The 20,804-nt window shown below is 49.7% G+C and overlaps 1 pseudogene; it reads right to left on the bottom strand.

Moving 5' to 3' along the window:
- Positions 1 to 2,342: 2,342 nt before the first annotated feature.
- On the bottom strand, positions 2,343 to 15,559 carry LOC129651647 (rho-related BTB domain-containing protein 2-like; annotated as a pseudogene).
- Between the last annotated feature and the right edge of the window lie 5,245 nt (positions 15,560 to 20,804).

Genomic DNA, 20,804 nt, shown 5'->3' with positions numbered 1-20,804 from the left:
TTCTCAGAGGACTTCCTTAGTGCCCACCTAAAGTATTAGCCTTGTCAGTGTTCATCATGTTTATTTAAGGTAAGCTTGATGAGAGCATGAAGTTGCCTTGTTTTATATCCAATCCAAAGAGCACCTGACCCAAGATAGGCACTTAATTTTTTCACTAGTGGTGGTTTATCTTTTTACTCTTCTCTCCGTTGGAAGTTCTTATTTTAGAAGAGTCTGTTGGAAATATCAAACAGTACAAGAAAGGCCATTAGGTACAAAATACTCATGTGTTTATGAATTCATGACCAAATTAAATATGCAATTTTATATAAAAAGAGGCATGTGTGTGTTTTTCTCCCCCATCCTCCCATTCTCCTCTAGAGTCCTGAGTGATACGGGTGCAGGTGTGTGTGTTCTTCCTCCTTCCTTCTTGCTTTTATGCCTCAGGCTCAAGCTTGCCCTGTATGAATGTGTCTCCCGCTCTGACTCAAGATTTCTGGGCACCAGGTTCCTGGGGGACTGGAATTCAGCCCCTCCTCCATCCCTCTCCTCCCTGCCCTTCCCCTGACTGGGCTGGCCCAGGTCCCTCACAGCCTCCCCAGGTGGTATCTCTGAGTCCCACCTGGGCTTGCTGGGCTCCTGGAGGTATGGACTGGCTCTGACGGAGCTATTGGGAAGGGGTGCCGAGACCCTGCCTGCTGGGATCCTGCTGTGGCCTCTCACTTGTGAGCCTCCTGCCACTCCTGAGCCGCCTTTCCTTTCTGTCCCTGCTGGCCTTTCTGCATCCTCATCTTTGGGCCAGACGACTCAGGCCTGCAAGCTCATGGAGACCTAATTCCCCTGCCGTTGGATTTCAGGTCCTGGCTCTCCCATCCCCCTAGAGTTCTTGAGAGGCCCCCAAGGCCCCTCCTACACCCTTTCCAGAGTGAAGGGGCTGGTGCAGAGCAGCACACCCCACCTCGGAGGCTCCCCTTCTGTCCCTTTCACCTCAGCCTCACCCTGAGCTCAGCAGAAGTGAGCTGACCAGCCAGTAGAGGGCAGCACATGTCTGGTTTCCAAGCCTGCCACCTGGAGGACTTGGAGGGGAAGCAGCCATGGCCTTGAGGTCTAGGGCTCGGACACCAAGGGTCACAGTCATTCAAGACCCACTTGACCGGCCACCTCCTGCTCCTTCTCTTGACAAGGCCTTGACCTCAAATCTCTAGGTCTTGGCACCACAAAATTCATGCAGAGGTTCCATTTTGGGGGGGGGGTTGCTCTATGCCAGATTATTGGATGTGGAGCCCCCCACACCGGGCCCTGGGACCAAAACCCAGTTCCTCTCCCTAAAGCATCTTTCTTAGATGAGATGACTCCTGAGTGCTGAGGACAGGAGCTCAGTCTCTCTGGCTCCACCTTCATCAGAGGGACCCTGTGTTCTGACTCTAACAAGGGTGTGTGGAGTGAGATACAAATCAGAATCAGAAAAGGGGGACAGGGTCAGTTGTGGCCCAGCTTTCCCCCATGGGGCTGCAAGATACTGTCTTAATCCTCCACCATCCTCCAGTCTCCTCCCTCCTCTTCTCTGGACTGACCTTGGTTTTGCTCCTGTTCAATTCCCCCATTCTTCCCTGTTATCACCAACCAGCACTGGGTAAGGTCACGTACTTCATTACAATTCTTCTTTACAAAGACTCCTATTCTCCATGTCAGTGCCCTTTGCCCTGACCTTTGACCCCTACCGCATCCCACCCCTTCAACACGGTCATATCCTATGGAGTTACCTGCTGAAGTTGACAACAGACTGATTCTCACGATGGGTCCAACACCATGGTGATTCCTGAGCCCACCCTCCCCGCCCCTGCAACCTCATCCCCAGCATGCTGAAGGCCTGCACCGTGCCCTCCAGAGTCAGTCAGTGGGGCCAGGACGTCCTCGGTCACAGCCGGTGACACTGCTTTCCTGAAAAGCATCGGAGTCAATTCTCCCACCTCGACCATTGCCTCATCCACATGGGGTCCCCTGCTTGGCTTCATAAGAATGAGAGCCATCCAGGGTCTTTTTCTGCTTTTCTTCCTTTGAGGGGACAGAGGCCACAATGTTTTTGTCGGTGGTGATTTTGTTCATTGTCTGCGTATTTTTGCAAAATTTACCCTCTCCCCATTAGAAGCTGTGCTGGCCAGCAGCAGGGGGGAGGAGCCCAAAGGAGCATGGGATTGCTGTACTCAGGTCCCATCACCCTCTACTTTCTCTCCCCCTGTTCCAGTGTTTCCTTTTGTTTCCATCACCAAACCTGAGCGGTAAAGGATGGGGGGAAAGAGAAGTTTCTCACTGCACCAAGAAGCACTGCTTCCAGGGCTGAAGCTCTGGAAAACCTCTGCCACCTTCTCAGGCCTGGTTGCCCACAGCCCCGGAAGCAATGCTGGCAGAGGGCAAGCCTTCTGCTTGCGGCTTCTGGCAGCTGCACCACAGAGGTGGAAGCCTGGAGTTGGGCTCTGAAGGCTTAATTTCTACCCTGACTTTTCCAGTGAGGGTTTGAGTAGGCTCCACGTGGAAAGGCCCACAAAGCCTCTATAACCCTTCAAGTCCATAAATGGAGACGTGGGGCCAACAGAGGTAGGACCCTGCCTGCCCACTGCTGCTCCCTGGGAGGGGGCCGCCTGCGCAGACCAGGACACACAGCTTCCCAGCAGGAGAGTTTCCCCTTTGATGCTAGGGTTCTGCGACCCACAGACAAGATGCCACAGTCCTCAGCTCTCTCCCCGATGCCCGCCTCCAAGAGTTGTCTCCCGGCCAGCCATGGAATCAGGACCTCTGCACAGGGCCACTGCTCTGGTCCACGAGGCCAGGCTCCCTCCTCTCTGTGCTGAGCTATGTTGGCTGGTGAGGGCAGCTCCACGCAAAGGGTCCTGGTTATGCGAGTCCTCTGTCCCTGGGAGGTGGAAGGGGCGATGCGGAGGAGCAGAGGGGCAAAGACAAGTGGGGACAACAGCAGCAGGGTCAGAAGAGGGTGGCAGCATCTCAGACCACAGCCGAGGAGGAGGATGGGGACGCCGAGGAGGCGGCCGAAGAGGACGCAGAGGACGGACTATTCCAGAACAGCCAGCGCCGCTTGGGCTGCCGCTTCAGGTGCAGATAGTCCTCCTTCTCACGCTCCTTCCAGGCCCGCTGGTAGTGGTCTTCCTCCTTCAGGTACCAGACGGGTGGCCACCGGTGTTTCTCGAAATACTGCTGGTTTTCTGGGGCAGAACGGCAGTAGAGCTGGGTGAGGAAGACGCAGGAGGAGGGGCAGAGGGACTCCCAACCCTGCCCCGCTGCCATGGAACATGCCTCTGGTCCTCCTAGGCCCACATGCCAACCCCTGGGGACCAGAAGTGGAAGCCCTGCCTTCACTGAGCCCCCAAAGAGAGTCAGTTGCCCAAGGAGTGGAGCCGACAGTCCACACTGGGGAAAGGCATTTCCACTTGCGTTTTTCTTCAAAGGCAGAGGGAAGATCCTATCAAGGCTTGGAGAATAAAGCAGGCTGCAACAACGGATGAGGGAGAAACGGTGAGAAGAGCTGTGGGCAAGAAGATGCTCAGCCTGGCTGGGCCGACAGCAGGTGCAGCTGGCAGAGATGAGGTTCTGAGAGGGGAGGTGTGGGGGGTGGGGGGTATGCAGGAGGTCAGATGGGAGGGAAGGCTAGGCTGAGGGGTTTGGACTTCTTCTAGAAGGTGTGGGGGCTCCACGAAAGTTTGGGGCCAGGGAAGTGAGGCAGTTGGAGCTGTGCTTTAGAAAGAAAATGCTAGAAGGGTGACGAGGAGAGAGCAGGAGTGGGAGACCTGGTAGAGCACTAGTGGGGAGGAGGGTCACAGCAGAGCAGACGGTGCCCAGTGAAGAAACTGGGGGAGGCCAGCCACACCTCTCCCTGGATCCCATGAATCCTGGACCCCTGGCTTCCTGTCAGGCGCCAGGACCTGAGACATCAGTTAAGCAGAGACCAAGCTGCAGGGACCCCAGAGGATGCCCAGATCTGTGTTGTCCAAGCTGTGACTTGTGCCCATTCCTAGGTTATGAAATTAATGTCATGAGTCGTGAACAGTATTAAAAACAACTGATGAATTTTTCAATACGTGTACTAGGTCACAAGATACAATGTAATTCTTGATAACCTAGAGGGGTGGGATGTGGGGATGGGAGGGAGGCTCAAGAGGCAGGGGATATATGTATAATTATGGCTGATTTGCATTGTTGTTTGGCAGAAACCAACCAACATTGTAAAAATTAACAAACAAACAAAAATGTTTTTCTTAATGTGGAGTTTGGTCCACAAACATCTAAAAAATATCACCTCTAGTCTGACTGTACCTGTGAAAAGCAGGAGCTCAGAGGGGCAGAGTGAATTGCCCAAGGTCTCTGGTGGGCCGGGGCGGGGGGGCCGCCCTCCACACCAGTGCTTTTTCCAGGACCCCCTCCGCTGGGCTGGGTGCATGTTTGCAGGCTACTCCCCACCCACAGGGGTCTTTGGCAGCCTCTGGGCGCCCTGGGTCAGAGGCTTGGACCCAAGGAGAGGGAGATGACAAATGCCGCTGGGGATGCTCACCTGGGGACATGGCCTTCATGTCTCGGGGGAACTTGCGACACACATTGTTGTAGTTGGTGCAGATGTGGTGAAGACACCAGTCAGCCAACTGGTACGCACAGTGGAACTGGGAACAGACAGGAGCGTGTCTGTGCTGGGACCCCTGGGCCAAGGTCTGCACACAGATGTCTACTTTGGCCTTCAGAGCCAGAGCTTTGGCGCAGGTGGGCAAAGGCCCTGAGTCACAAAGAACCCACCTCGAGAGGCAAGGCCACACAAAACCATGACGGAATGACATGGATTTGCTCCTTGGCCCCACCACCACCACCACCTCACCCGTGACCTGCCCCCAGCAGCCCCAGAAACCCACAGTCCTATGAGGTAGCCTCTTACTGGGTCTGCCCTCCTCAGGTCTGACCCCTCATCCTCCATGCTGGACCAGAGCAGCCTGCATTATGGTGCTGACAACCGGGCTTAGAGAGCTGGCCTCCCAGGCATATCTGCCATATTTTAACTTCATAAACTAATCTTTAGAATGTTTGGCACCCTGAGGATTCATAGGGGAGATTTTGCTTGCCTGTTTTGGGTGGCTCAGACAGTAAAGAATCTGCCCACAATGCAGGACACCTGGGTTCAATCCCTGGGTCAGCAGGATCCCCTTGAGGAGGAAATGGCAACCCACTTCAGTATTCTTGCCTGGAGAATCCCATAGACAGAGGAGCCTGGCAGGCTAAAGTGCACGGGGTCGCAGAGAGCCAGACATGACTGAGCAACTGACACTATCACTTGGGAAAATGGAGGAAGGAAGTCCATCTTAGATGGAGAGTCCCCAGTGTGCCTTAAATGACCCCAGCAGGCAGCAACCACGTCTATACAGGGCTCTGGTTTCCCTCTCCGGCCCAACGGTTGCCTGAAGTCTCCGTCCCTTCCTGCCACAGCCAGCCTCTTCTCTTGGCATGTTGGGGTGAATCCTCTGGCCTGCAAGATAAGATGGGTCTGCCCACTGGGGGAACCAAGTCTGTCAATGGGTTTCCTTCCTACCCATCACCTCCAGAACCCTCCCCATTTGCTGCCAACAGGCAGAGCCCAGAGCTGAGAATGTTGGAGAGATTCCTTCCCTGCCATCCTACCTGAGCCAGTTCCAGGAACACAAGGACGTCCCCGTCGATGTCCACCATCATCTGAGTTGCTTCCATCAGCCCAGTCACTGTGTACTGCTCTGTGACACACACACAGCCAGGAATGGGCTGAAGAACCACAGGAGTGGACAGGCACTTGTTTATCCCCGCCCCGACCCCAGCAGGGGCCCACAGCAGGGCAAAGAGAGGTCCAGGGCAAGTCTCAACAGGCCAGGAAAGGCCACAGGAGATTTAAGTCGGCTCCTACCAGTGAGAAAACCAGGATTGGAGCAAGACTTTCCCACTGGAGAGGAGGTGGGAAGTGAAGGCGGAGACTAGAATAACCTATGAAGTTTTTTAAGCTACATATGTTGCAGCAAGGAGTTATACAGGTGGGGTGAAAGCCCCCACCCCTGAGAATCAGCCATTGATACTGATGGGAGGGGGTATTAAATCTCAAATTTGCTGAGAACTATCGATTAGAACTAAGGATTAAATCAAGTTGTTCATTTTAATTTAAATTTTGTAACAAATTGTGTACTAACCTTGCATTTCATGTTAAGACCTTTCTAGGGAAGAAGTAAACACTTTGAGTTCTGAATTTTAACTGTAGCAGTATAAACTGATAAAGTATTTTATCTTTAAAAGTAATATGTCTCAGCTGAGTCCATGGAAAAAGACCTAGAAACAACAGCCATCCCAATAGCAAAAGCATTGCTAATGCAAATACTGTAGCCTTGAAATCCCATTTCCAACTACAGGAAGCCAAGACTTCCTAGAGAAATGGCTGATACCGGGTATGGGGCAGGAAATGTACACAATGAACCTGGCACATCTTGTCATTCCAGAGCATTGAAAGCTCCTCTAGAGACTCTGCAGCCAACTCGAGAAGACTTCTACAGGTTAAAGGAACAGCAGAGTATCTGAGTTTCCATAAAGCTAATTGCAATGATTTAAAACCGATAGCTGGAATCAAGATTGCCGGGAGAAACATCAGTAACCTCAGATATGCAGAGGACACTATCTTTATGGCAGAAAGCAAAGAACTAAAGAACCTCTTGATGAAAGTGAAAGAGGAGAGTGAAAAAGTTGGCTTAAAACTCAACATTCAGAAAACTAAGATCATGGCATCCGGTCCCATGACTTCATGGCAAATAGATGGGGAAACAATGGAAATACTGAGAGACTTTATTTTGGGGGGCTCCAAAATCACTGCAGATGGTGACTGATGCCGTGAAATTAAAAGATGCTTGCTCCTTGAAAGAAAAGCTATGACCAACCTAGACAGCATATTAAAAAGCAGAGACATTACTCTACCAACAAAAGTCCATCTAGTCAAAGCTATGGTTTTTCCAGTAGTCATGTATGGATGTGAGAGTTGGACTATAAAGAAGGCTGAGTGCTAAAGAATTGATGCTTTTCAATTGTGGTGTTAGAGAAGACTCTTGAGAGTCCCCTGGACTGCAAGGAGATCCAACCAGTCAATCTTAAAGGAAATCAGTCCTGAATATTCATTGGAAGGACGGATGCTGAACCTGAGACTCCAATACTTTGGCCACTTGATGTGAAGAACCCACTCATTTGAAAAGATCCTGATGCTGGGAAAGATTGAAGGCAGGAGAAGGGGACGACAGAGGATGAGATGGGTGGATGGCATCACTGACGTGATGGACATGAGTTTGAGTAGGCTTCAGGAGTTGGTGATGGACAGGGATGCCTGGCATGTTGCAGTCCATGGGGTCACAAAGAGTCGAACACGACTGAGCAAGTGACCTGAACTAAAAACCAATAGAGTATGTTCAAGTCCAAAAATTCATAATCACATGTAATATTAATAACAAAAAATCAACTGGTCACTCTCAAAGGATGATAGGAAACAAATGTGTGTCTTGAAAACTGGTAAACAGGGACTTCCCTGATGGTCCAGTGGCTAAAACTCTACACTTCCAATGCAGGGGACCCAGGTTCAACCCCTGGTAAAGGAGCTAGATCCCACATGCCACAACTAAAGATCCTTCATGCCACCACTAAGACTCCACTGCAGCCAAATAAGTACATGAATATGAGAGAAAAGAAAAACAACTGGTAAATTAAAATGCCACATATTCACCTGCCTTTCCTACCTGAACTATTCTACTGGGAAATCAAACTATAGGTGAGGGAAAGTTTCCCTCCTTTGGAAAGTATTCTAACAGATTAAAAAAGAAAAAAAAAAAGACCTGGAATATTACCATTTCACAACACTTAATAAATAAATGGATCCAGGCAATAAAACTCAAAGGCTGCTAACACCACAAAAAGAGAGAAAAGCAGATGATCTGTTTCTTGATGAAAAGCAGAAACAGCCTACAAAATGTAGTCTCACCAAAAGAAGACTGGATCTAATCTAGCCTCTAGACCTGAAGGCCAGTTGATAGGAAGGAAACATGGTGGATACAGAAAGGCGATCAGTAAATAAATCTAGGTTCCCTGGATCAGAGGGTTTTTCCAACATATCGCAAGGGAAATTTCTGTTTTTGTTTTTAACAGACAAGGTACTTACAGATTAAAAAAAACCTTAAAAGATATACAAAAAATAAAATCATGCTATAGTGTTTCAGGATGCACACTTGGATGACATAACTATGAAGAAGAGTAAGGAAAAGCTCTCATCAAATCTTAGCGCAATAGGCAGAACGGTTACTCTGGGGTGGGGAGGGCCTATGGTTGAGAGGGACAGACTGGGGGCTCCGTTGTGGCGAGCAAGGGCCACTTTGGTTTGTAATAATTTATTAAGATGAACACATATGACATGTTTTGTGCAATATTTAACATTTTAAAATTAAGCTTAAACTAATAACTTCATAGTAAGCTTATATCACAAAACATGTCACTTATTATACAACATTTGGCATTTTCCACTGTTCCTTGACAAGGTACATAGAAACGTATTTTTTAAAGATGATTTTTAGCGATTATGAAGCAATTCAAAGGAAAGGCCATTCAATGTTATTTTCTATAAGCCTTTCCATGCAGCAGTGAGAGGTAACATTTTTAATGGCTACCTTGCAAAATCCATCCACGTGTGCTTAACCAGTGTGCCTGTTTGACTTGTTTCTGATTGCTTGCTATGATGAAACAAACTTAAAGAAACACCTGAATACATTTTTTTTTCATTTGGGCCATTTCTTTGCAGCAAGTCTTTCAAAAGTTATTTAGTCTAAGAGTTTAGACTGTTTTCTGTGTTCTGGGAATGCTGTACCACTTTTTCAAATTGTTGCAGCTGTGATCTTATTTATTTTTTATTTACTTATTGGTGGCATCACTCAGCATGCGGGATCTTAGTTCTCTTACCAGGGATCGAACCCGTGCCCCCTTCAGTGGAAGTGCAGCCTTAACCACCAGACCACCAGGGAATTCTGCAGTTGAAATCTCTAGAAGCCTCTTACTCCCTGCCCTAAAGCCCTCGGTGTCCCCTGGCCTGCCTCTGCAGGCTCAGCTCTTAATATTTGATTCTGGTCTATCATTTCCACCTCTTCCAGGGACCAGGCGCCACTTTTCAACTCATTTATCATCATAGGATCGCTGCTTCCCTCATAGCCAAGTCCCAATCTTGATCATCTGCCAAGGGCCACAGCAGGTCTAACACCAGGTCCTTCCCTGAACCTCAGCTCAGTATCTGAGGCTTTGCTCTCTGCCGCCGACCCACCCAAGGACATTAACCTGGACATCAATGCCAGTACAGGTACCAACACCAACATCAAAGGAACGCACATGCTGACTCCAGCTCAGGAGCTCCACCTGTCGGCGGGCACCAAGGGCTCCAGACGGCTTCTCATCTGCACTGCACCATCTCTCCTCCTGCCCTGGCACCCCAAGTGCTGCTCCTTGTCTCCCTCCTGCCCCAGTCCCTGCTCCACCCAAGCCTCTGGGGTTGGTCCATCCTGAAACCTGAGCTCTAGCTCACAGGATCTTCCAGGAATCAAAGAATTAGGAGTGACCAACAATTAGGTCAATGTTTACTGTGTTTCTAGAAGAAGAAAGAGAAAGGGAAGGTGGAAGAGAAGAAGGAAATGAGAAAGGGGAAGAGAAAGGGAAGGTGGAAGAGAAGAAGGAAATGAGAAAGGGGAAGAAAAAGGAAAGGCAGAAGGAGGAGATGCAAGGGTAGGAATGAGGAATGGTGTTCTGTTCTTTTTGGCTTCTTAAGCTTGCCTGAGTGTGGCCAAGCTGAGAACCTCGAGCCCTGGCATCTACTGGTGCCCACTTGCTGCACCGCAATAACCTCTAGAGAGACCTATAAGGTGACCCCACCAAGCATCCCTCTCACACATCTCTTTACATCCACGTCCTCACCGCAACCCCAATATGCACAGATGTATCTCACGCTATGTTAACATATCCCCTTGGTGCTGGTGGCCTGTCCCCTAGGAGGAGACAGGTGAGAGAAGAAATCATGACTCCCAGGGGATCCCCTGACTCCTCCTCCTCCTCCCTGGAGGCTCCTCCCCTGGGCTTAGCTACCTGTGAGGGTGACCAAGTGCGGCAGGCAGAGGCGGTTGGCCAGGATGATGAGTTTCATGTCGTCCAGGTCGGGGCTGGAGGTGAACATGCCAGTGTACAGGTACTCCAGCATGGCCCACATGCAGCTTTTGCTTGTTTAAGGAAATACCACCTGTGAATGGGAAGGAATGGAGCAGGCTGCAGCAAGGTCCAGCTTTAGGGAAAGAGCAGCAGTTCCGAAGAACTCAGAAGGCTCTGGCCTGGACAGTTGGTCTCCCATAGACAGGCTGCCACCCCTCTGCGGTCCCTGGACCTGCTCAGAACCCCTCCTTCCCTAAAGGCTAATCTCCCACACCAACAGCCTGCAATGAACCCATCTGCTGAGCACCTGTGAGCAGGGCTCCAACAGCTTTTAAAAGGACCTGGACTCGCGTTAGCATCTTTCTGGTTTGGAGGAACCATGAAGGAGTCCTTCTGGTCACCTGCACCCAGCCCCACTCTATCCTTCGGGGAGCAGTGCAAGTGGGATGTGGATGAATGGAGCGAACACCAGCTGGTCTCTCTGGGCTGCTCAAAGCTACAGCTCTGGGCCTCTGGGATCTCTCCAGAGTGGGACCAACACAAAAACTGCTTTCTCATCAGCCGCCAGCCTCTCCAGGCTGCACTGGGAATTGGCTGGAACTTTACAGATGCTTCTGTGGCTCTGAAGAGTTCCCATCTCACACTTTGCACATCTCAACCCACTCATGCTTCAGGGAGCAGAGGCAACTCAAACCTCGAACTCTCCTCTTCACCTCCCAGAAGGACTCCCTTTCCAGTGTGTGCTAAGTCGCTTAAGTCATGTCCGACTCTGTGTGACCCTATGGACTGTAGCCCGCCAGGCTCCTCTGTCCACAGGAATCTCCAGGTAAGAATACTGGAAAGGGGTGCCCTTCCCTCCTCCAAAGGATCTTCCAGACCCAGAAATCTTAGGAAATCCCTTCTCAGGGTTATAGGATGCTATGCTCTAACATTCTTTGTTCAGCTTTTCATTCAAGTGTTTGCTGAGCACTGACTAAGGGACCAGAGCTGAGAAGGGTACTCAGCAGAAATAAAAGACCTCATCCCCATACTCAAGGGAAACCTCAGATCAGCTGGAGAAACTTGGTGTGGACCCTTGGAACTTTAAGTAGATTCACAAAGGAGGACACTGTTAACTACAAGGCTGAGGGATGGACAGTCAGTGTCACAGTTCAGAGAAGGGCAGAAAGGAGATCAGACTTGAACTCCAGTCTTGATTTGGCTAGAACTCCCACTGACTCCTGATGTTTCCTCTTAGTAATTTTCTACCCACTGACTCCCACCCTACACCTTGACTATAAACCCCACTTGATCATGCTCAATTAAGAATTAAAACCACTTCTATACTGAGGTCTCTCTTCCTCTATTGCAATAGTTTCTGAATAAAAATCTGTTCTTACTGCTTTAAGAAAAAAGTTTTTTCTCAACTATAGAGCTAGGATGTGACCATAATGGTCCATCTTGGTATATTGCAAAGTCCATGACTATAGGAGCCATCTCATAAACTTCTCTTGGGCCCATCACTTGGTGGTTTGTACAGAGTCAAGGCTGAAGGAAGTACTGTGAAGTAACAGATGCCTCAGATGGAAAGGGAGTAAACCTCTCTCCCTCCCAGCCGTTTCCATCCTAGCCTTACCTCCCTGGTGGAACTCTCCACAAGTGGCCCCCCAAACATGGCAGCCATCTAGTCACAGCTAGAAATCAACAGGGGCTTGTGGGCGCTGATGGTGCCATCATCCAGAATGAAGGTCACATCTGTTGAGTGAGAGAAGATGCATCACGTGAGGATGGGGTGAAAGAATATGGGACAACCAGCCCCACGGGTCGACACTGCTCCCAGATGACTGCTTCCTCCTGAAGCCACACTCTGTGAGCACCACATGACCACAATCTCAAGCTGGGGGCTCTAGGTTTCAGGAGCAGAGCCGCAGTATCTCCAGGACATCAGTGGCTGAGATGACTCAGAATGCTACTCGGACCAACCCAGATTCTGCAGAAAGAGCCTGGAGGGAAGTCCCCTGCCTTTGGGACACCAGCTCCTAAGCCTGTTTCATACCTGAGAAGGTGCCTTTGGCCAAGCACTCCTTAACCCGGTTGGTCCGGTGGACATGGAAGGCCTTGGTGATCTCCTGGTTCATGAAGGCCTCGTTGTTGAGGATGTTGGCCACCATCAAGTGCAGATCAAAGACCTCAAGCAGCTCAGCGATGTGGGCGATGTGCATGAGGTCTTGCTCATTCTCGTCCAGCTCCCCTGTGTACAGGTACTTGAGAACAGCCCGGAACGGCCCTGGCTGGATGGAGTTGTCCATTTTCACCACCACCATCAGCCGGGATTTATAAGTCAGTGGGTCTTCTGTCATCTCTTCCTGGATGCTCACAAAGGCTCGGCTCCAGGAAGACAGCACTCGACCCCGCCCAGGCAGGTACCCTGTCCCATTGCCCCGTAAGATCCCGTCGCTCGTGGATGCCCGGAGCCCAACAGGCCCAGAGCCCCCGCCCTCCTCCACGCTCTCACACACGTCAAAGCTGGCTGCCCGGAGCAGGAAGTCCCGGCCATGGTGGTGGTGGTGGTGTTGATCAGGGTGACCCCGGTGGTCCTCTGAGCGGGGACCCCCTGACTCCGAGGGTCCCCCAGCTCCCCCTCACTCAGGTCCATGAGGAACAGGTCGTAGAACTTGGAGGAGGATGTGGAGAGGTAGATCTTGTGGGCGAAGATGCGCACCCGCTCCTGAGGCACAAGGATGACATCTGCACACATCGGGTCCTCCAGGAGGTGGGCGGGGCACTCCTCGCTGCTGGAGGGGGGGTCGGGCACCACAATGAGCAGGGGCGGCGGCTTGGGGGGCAGGAAAGGTGCCTGTAGCAGGGGCTGCTGCACATTGCGGAGGTGGGACTTCCAGAACTGCAGGTGCCGGCGGGAGATAAGCGCTGCCCGGATGGCGTTGTCGAAGACATCCTTGATACCGAACTGCGCCCACACTCGTCTCGTAGTAGGGGATACCCAGCTCCTTGGCCACCTCTCGGCCCTTCTCTGGGGGAAGGATCTCATTGGGCTTCATGGGCCTGGCACATTCAAGAAGGGAAGCCAAATTCATGTCGGTGGTGGAGGGCTGGGGGGCAGGGAGATGCATTCCCCCGATCCTGTGTGTTTTTCTCCTGACTGGGGGCGTCCCTGCTGAGGATCTGGGTCTAAGCCCCGTTCCTGCCCTGCTCATTTCCACTCCCTTTCTCCTCTGTTTGGCCAGATCCTACCATTCTTTCAAGGCTGACTTCTAAGCCCTTCTTCTTCCAGGAAGCCCTCCATGGTAGGTAGGCCTCTATGGCAGGCCTGGGTGATCTCCCCGGCTCAGAGTAGTGGGAGGGCTGACTGCCTCTCTGGCAATTAGCATGCTGGTTTTTAACATATTCACCTATCCAGTTCGTCTCCCAGCAAGATTATAAGCTCCTTTCATACAAAGATTACCTCTCCTTCTCCTTCTCTCCTCATGATGCTTAGCCCAGTATTGCCCACTCAGTGTGTAATAGATGGATGGATGGATGAAAGAATGATCATTCTAACTGGCCCCCTATGTGAATCTGCTTCAAATGGAGGGAGAGAAGTGAGGCTCTGTGCATTCTCTCAGGGCTGAGCAGAGAGTTGAGAGACACACAACCTCCCTCCACCCCCTCTTCCCCTTCCCCATCTGCCACCTTTCCCTCCCTAGGCACCAGGACTCCCTACCTAGCCAGGGTCTCCTGGCCCTATTGACAGCATCCAGGTCAGCGTAACGCAGGTCCAGCTGGCAGCCCACCAAGATGACAGGTGCTCGGGGGCAGAAGTGCTTGATTTCTGGGTACCACGTGGTCTTGACATGGTGGAGGGAGTTGGGGTTGGCAACGGAGAAGCACAGAACCACCACATCAGATCTGGGGGTGGGAGAGAGTGAGGTTATAGGCAAAAAAAGCTAGTGATAGGTTCCCTGCTGCTGGAACAAGGGAGAACACATACCCAACGGCACCCCTACACTGCAGCCCCACAACTGTCATATGGATCAGCTCACGTGATCTTCCCCAAAACATGTAATCATAGCACCTCCTATTTCTATACCCCCAAGTTAGCACTTGAGAGCTTTCAAAGACTCTTGGGTTGACCTCACAGCTCTCTTGAGATTTAGACATGACCACTTTTACCATCTCATCTGAGAAAACTCATCTCAGAACAGCCTTCCTAATTGCTCAAAGTCCCAGCGTTACTGGTTAACAGGGGAGAACTGAAACCTGGCCTCCTGATTGCAAAGCCGGCTCCCTGCCCAACCCGGGCTGCCTTCCCGTCAAGGGTCTCCCAAGGCTGTTTTCTCCACTCCTTCCTCCCAGTTTCACAGAGTGAAATTCCTTTAACTCAGTTTCACAGAGTGTCCTCATACCTCGGGGAAAAACCCCACCCACTTGGCTCCCTGCAGGCAGCAGGGGCCTTCCCTACCTCCCATAAGCAAAGTGCTGGTCTTTGTGGTGGTCTCCGAAGGTATCCCAGAGGTGGAGAGACACGCTCACATTGTCCACCACGTCTCGGGAACGTTCTAGCATCTGGTGGGGGTGGGAGGGGGCGGGGTGGGACAGGGAGGCGGGGGAAGCGAAGGCAATGGTTCCTGGGGGCCCTGCATGCCAACTTGGGGTGGGGTTAGCTCACTCCTGGGTCCCACAGCATGGGGGCTTGAGGGACAACTAGTGTCTCCCTCTGTGTGTCCTAGAACACCTGAGTCCCCTAACAAGAGCTGGCCAGGACAGAAGAGACTCCAGAGGGCAGACAGTCACGGGAGTGATGCGATCTCCCAAGGAGCCCATCCTTGTTCCCAGCTGTACCTGCCATCAGATGTTTCCCAGCCTTGGGTCTTTGGGTATCATTAGCCAGCAGTTTCTTTTCTCCTGGCAGCTCTCATCTCTCCAAAGCACCACCCCTTTCCCAGCTCCAGGGCTTCCCATTACTGGGGGCTATGTTACACAAGATGCCCCAGGCTTCTGCTCAGACAAACACAAAAGGCTGGGGACTCCTCCCCTGGAGTGGGCTCCCTTCAGGCCTCTCCCAAGGATCTGTGCTCTTCAGCTGCCTCTACTCAACCTTTAAAGGGCTTCCGTGAGCTCAGCATAAGGCCCCTCTGGAGAGATCCCTGGGGAAGAAGCCCAGATGAGTGAGGCCATAGACTTGCAACCTTACCTCTTGGCATACCCGATACTGGTCAATGGCCCAAACCGTGGGCACGTGGGTAGCAAGCAACTGGTACTGGGTGAGGGTGGCATTGCAGGCCCAGGCACAGATAAGCCTGGTCTTGCCCACAGCATTGTCCCCCACCACCACACACTTGATGGTCTCTACGTTTGGCCTTTCATAATCCATGTCAGAATCCATTAATTGGGACCTGAGGGAGAGAAGAGAAGCAGTCAAGACAACTTCGCACACCAGCCCCTGAGGGCCAGGGCCAGCAGCTCTTCTCTGCCGGGGCTGCCCCCTCTCTGAGCATTTGAGCAGAGAGCAGGACAAGGGAGTGGGTAGCTTTCCGGGCACAGGCTCCACATGGGCCCGAGGAAACAGGAGTCCCTTCAGGCTGAGAGGCACAGCTCCACTGGGTGAATCTCTGGTCTTCCTCCTGGTGTCTCCATCCTCCAGCAGCAGGGCTTCTGGTTGGGGAATGCCAGAGAGAGATCCCAAGGCGGAGTCTGCTCGGGGGCTGGTCCCCACTCTCCTGGGAAGAGAGGTGTCTGCCTAGGCAGCTCATTTATCATCTGCTCTCCTCCTCCAGCTTTGTCTTAATTTTATTTCCTCTTCAGGTCCCATTCCAGCTCATGTCTACACCCCTTCCCCACAGTATATGGTGATGTATTTTATAACTTAGAAAAATTCTGTATCCCTAAAACACGCAGTGTTTCTTTTGTGGGAAAAATATTTATGAATGAGATTGTATGATATTGTGGCAGGAGGTTGGGTGGAGGACAGTAGAGAAGTATCAGTGAGTATAAATTTCATATTTTGTACCCAGCACATAGCTCGACACTTAGATATTATTCCATTAAAAAAGAAAGAAAGAAATCACCTAGACCTGCATTCTGGTTTCATGTCTATTGGTAAAGAGCTGCAGGCACTCAGAGAGGCAGGTTTCCTCTCAGATTCCTCCTCTGTGAAGTAAAGGTTTCTACATTATGATCTTGAGTTTTTTTCCTAGCTCCTGCTTTCTGATTTTAAATGTAGTATCTCCTGTAAATGTGTGATTGCAGAAATCCTCTGGTTCTGGGGAGTCTGAAGAACAGAGTATCACCTAAACATCAGTGTGTCATGGCTGTGCTATTTCTATACCGATGCCCCAATATGTTTTTGGCCAGATACTGAAGCAGCCTAACTTCAGCCATAAAGTACAAACATTGCAGATATTTCAAACTCTGCAATGCCTCTATGATGCACAATGCCCCATGTCATTTCTCCTGCTTATTGACAATGCCTCATTATTGTTGTATAAATATGCATACCTTGTTGCATTCCCCATTTATTTCTAGTTCTCATTCCTATGATTTACAGCCATTAGGACTTGGCAAAAAGAGTAATGAGAAGGAAAATACATTATTCTTAGCTTGTGAGATTTACTAAAAGATGCTTACTCCTTGGAAGGAAAGTTATGACCAACCTAGACAGCGTATTAAAAAGCAGAGACATTACTTTGCCAACAAAGGTCCGTCGAGTCAAGGCTATGGTTATTCCAGTGTGCGAGTTGGACTATAAAGAAAGCTGAGCGCCGAAGAATTGATGCTTTGAACTGTGGTGTTGGAGAAGACTCTTGAGAGTCCCATGGACTGCAAGGGGATCCAACCAATCTATCCTAAAGGAGATCAATCCTGGGTGTTCATTGGAAGGACTGATATTGAAGCTGAAACTCCAATACTTTGGCCACCTGATGCGAAGAACTGACTCATCTGAAAAGACCCTGATGCTTGGAAAGATCGAGGGCAGGAGGAGAAGGGGACAACAGAGGATGAGATGGTTGGATGGCATCACCGACTCAATGGACATGGGTTTGGGTGGACTCCGGCAGTTGGTGATGGACAGGGAGGCCTGGTGTGCTGAAGTTCATGGGGTCACAAAGAGTCAGACACAACTGAGCAACTGAACCGAACTGAACTGAACTGTGAGGTTTACAGAGGGAGAAGGCAGGCTTGTTAATATTCTATTCAGGCACTGCTGTGTTACGGGAGACTTTCCCAATCTCTTTCTTTCCTCTTCCTTCCTTCCTGCTCTAGGCTGGATTAGGTGCCGCTCCTTATCCTTCTGTAATCCTGTGTTCCTATCATTTATTGTGCCAGATTGTTTGCTTTCATTTACTTTATTATTATTGGCTGCACTAGATCTCTGTTGTTGGGCGGGTGGGAGGTTTTCTGTCCTTATAGCAAGTGGGGGCTACTCTGCGTTGCAATGCATGAGCGTCTCACTGCGGTTAGGTGGCATCTCTGTTGCAGGGCACAGGCTCTAGGGGCATGGGCTTCAGTAGTTGCAGCTCCTGGGCTCTAGAGTGTAGGCTAAGTAGTTGTGGCACACAGGTTTAGTTGCTTAGAGGCACTTAGGATCTTCCCAGACCAGGGATCAAACTCATGTCCCCTGCATTGGCAGGTGGATTCTTATCCACTGTACCACCAGCGAAGTCCCCCATGTTGTTTTCTAAGTTTCTGTTTTTGTGCCTGTATCTCTGACTAGCTGAAGTGCCCTCCTGTTACGGACTGTGTTGTTAATTATGTGTGTTTCTAGCACTGTGCCTGGCATATCTGGAGGACTTTGTTGAATGAATAAATGAATGAATTTAATTGACCAAACTCTGAATAAAGAAACACGTCTCCCTGCAAGAGTACATGGCCTTTATGATCAGCCGCGAGACCGAGAACGTCAAGTCCAGCGAGGAGATTGAGAGTGCCTTCCGGGCCCTGAGCTCCGAAGGGAAGCCTTATGTGACCAAGGAGGAGCTGTACCAGAACCTGACTCGGGAACAAGCCGACTACTGCGTCTCCCACATGAAGCCCTACGTGGATGGCAAGGGCCGCGAACTCCCCACTGCTTTTGACTACGTCGAGTTTACCTGCTCGCTCTTCGTGAACTGATCCTCTGCTCCTAGGTTAGCCTGGCCCACACTGCTTGCCCTACCGTCACCTTGCTGCATGTCAACTCCTCTCTGTGCTCTTAAGAAAAATACTCCAGACAGTGTTGCTCTCCAGTGTAACCTTAACTTGCTTAGCTTGGTTTAAGATTTAGTAGAAAACGGTGCTTCAGTAACCGGCTTTAGGTCCAGTTGCCATTGCCATGTTGCTGTGGGGACCCAATTCCTGTCTCAAGGCCGGCTGCCCCATTCCGACTACAGAAAAATCTGAGCAGCCAGCTAGTTCCCCTCTTGTTCGCCCTCCCTCAGTTTTCATGTAAAAGACAAATAAATGACTTGACTCCCCCCCAAAAAAAAAAAAAAAAGAAAGAAAGAAACAATTTAATCAAATTGTTATCCTTTATTGCATAACAATATTTACCTGAATACAATGTATTAATACAATAGTTGAATCTTTGATCTGTTCGAATGACTGTTTGTTTCTTAGCTGTTTGGGGCCGAAATACCTCTAAATTTAATTGCCTCCATGTTCAGACGGAGGAGTTTGAGCAAAGAACAGGTGTGGGAAATCCCTTTTCTTTCTTCAAAGCACCCAGACCACAGAGGCTGTTGCTATCTACCTATTAACAGCCACGACTCTTTAGAATGACTCAGTGACCATTTGTGATTCTGTTCAATTTTACTCCAAAGAATTGATCCCTGTTTATTTTTTTAATATTTATTTATTTGGCAGTGTTGGGTCTGAGCTGTGGCATGCAGGATCTTTTGTTGTGGCACCTGGGCTCAGTAGTTGAGCTTAGTCACATGTGGGATCTTAGTTCTTTGATCAAGGATGAAACCCATATCCCCTGCATTGGAAGGCAGATTCTTAACCACTGGATCACCAGGCAATCCAAATGTATCACTTTTTCATCTCACTGTCTTCGCTTCCACTCTTTCCGTCCAAATTGTTCTATATTTCCAGTCCAGCATAAAAGTAACTTGGAAGCCATCATTTTGTCCTAACAAAGATCTGAAAAACCAATAAATGAACAACTCTTAGACCCATCAGAGAACTGAGGTCAAAGGGCAAACTTCTATCACCAAAACTGGGGAAACAGATAAGCTACAGAGAAGCACACTTACCAGAGCAGACACCTGCAAGAGAAATCCTCCTTTGAAACCAGTATCAAAGTATCAAAAAACTATATGTGGATAAGTCTGAAAATTAAAAACACCAAAAAGGCCAGTCTTAGAAGGAATCCCTCGAAGTGAGGAGTTTTACTTCCAGGAGCTCTGCCAGGTTCTCACAGTGAAGATTAAAAAAAAATCCTGTTGCTTCCCGAAGGGAGGAGGGGGACACTAGCAATTTGAAACGGGGTTTAGGAGAAACTTATTTTTGGTGTTCTTTGGAAGGAATGATGCTAAAGCTGAAACTCCAGTACTTTGGCCACTTCATGCAAAGAGTCGACTCATTGGAAAAGACTCTGATGCTGGGAGGGATTGGGGGCAGGAGGAGAAGGGGATGACAGAGGATGAGATGGCTGGATGGCATCACCAACTCGATGGACATGAGTTTAGGTGAACTCCGCAAGTTGGTGATGGACAGGGAGGCCTGGCGTGCTGTGATTCATGGGTTGGCAGAGTCGGACATGGCTGAGTGACTGAACTGAACTGAACTGTGGTTTTATTAACCATTCAAGTACAATAGGATCTGGGAGTGTTAGTCTCAATTGTATCCGACACTTTGTGACCCCCATGGTCTGTAGCCCACCAGGCTCCTCTGTCCATGGGATTTCCCAGCAAGAATAATGGATTAGTTTGCCATGCCCTCCTCCAGGGATTCTTCCTGACCTGGGGATCGAAACTGGGTTTCCCGCATTGCTGGCAGATATTTTACCGTCAAAGCCACCAGGGAAGTAGCATCCAGGAAGATGTGGGCAAAATCAGGATTTCAAAGTTTCAGCATCTTAACAGTATGAAGGAAGTCCCTACATACGCTCCTCAAAAATGCTTTTCTGCATCTTTTGATATGAGCAAACCATTTTCTTCTTTAGCTTGTTGATGTGGTGGATTATGCTGAATGATTTTCCGATATTAAACCAGTCTTGCATACCTGGGGTACATCCCACTTGGTCATGGTGTAGAATTCTTCTTATGCTTGATTAGATGTGCTAATGTTTTGTTGAGGATTTTTGCATGGACATTTGAAAGATATTAGTCTGTAGTTGTCTTTTCTTGTCATGTCTTTCGTTTTGATATTAGGGTAATGCAGGCCTCATAGAATGAGTTAGGAAATATTCCCTCTGCTTCTATTTTCTGGAAGAGACTGGAAAATTGGTAGAATTTCTTCTTTAAATGTTTGGTAGAACTCACCAGTGAACCCATCTGGGCCTGGTACTTTCTGTTTGGGTATTTTATTCATTACTGATTTGATTTCTTTAACAGATATAGGCCTATTCAGATTTTCTATTTCTTCTTGTTTAAGTTTTGGTAGATTTCCAATCTACCAAATGGAAATGGTCCATTTTATCAGGGTTATCA

The sequence above is a fragment of the Bubalus kerabau genome, chromosome 4, assembly GCF_029407905.1.
Source record: "Bubalus kerabau isolate K-KA32 ecotype Philippines breed swamp buffalo chromosome 4, PCC_UOA_SB_1v2, whole genome shotgun sequence".
In the NCBI taxonomy this organism is placed as follows: domain Eukaryota; kingdom Metazoa; phylum Chordata; class Mammalia; order Artiodactyla; family Bovidae; genus Bubalus; species Bubalus kerabau.
The sequence above is the reverse complement of the archived record's forward strand: the minus strand, read 5'-3'. Positions and strand labels throughout refer to the sequence as shown.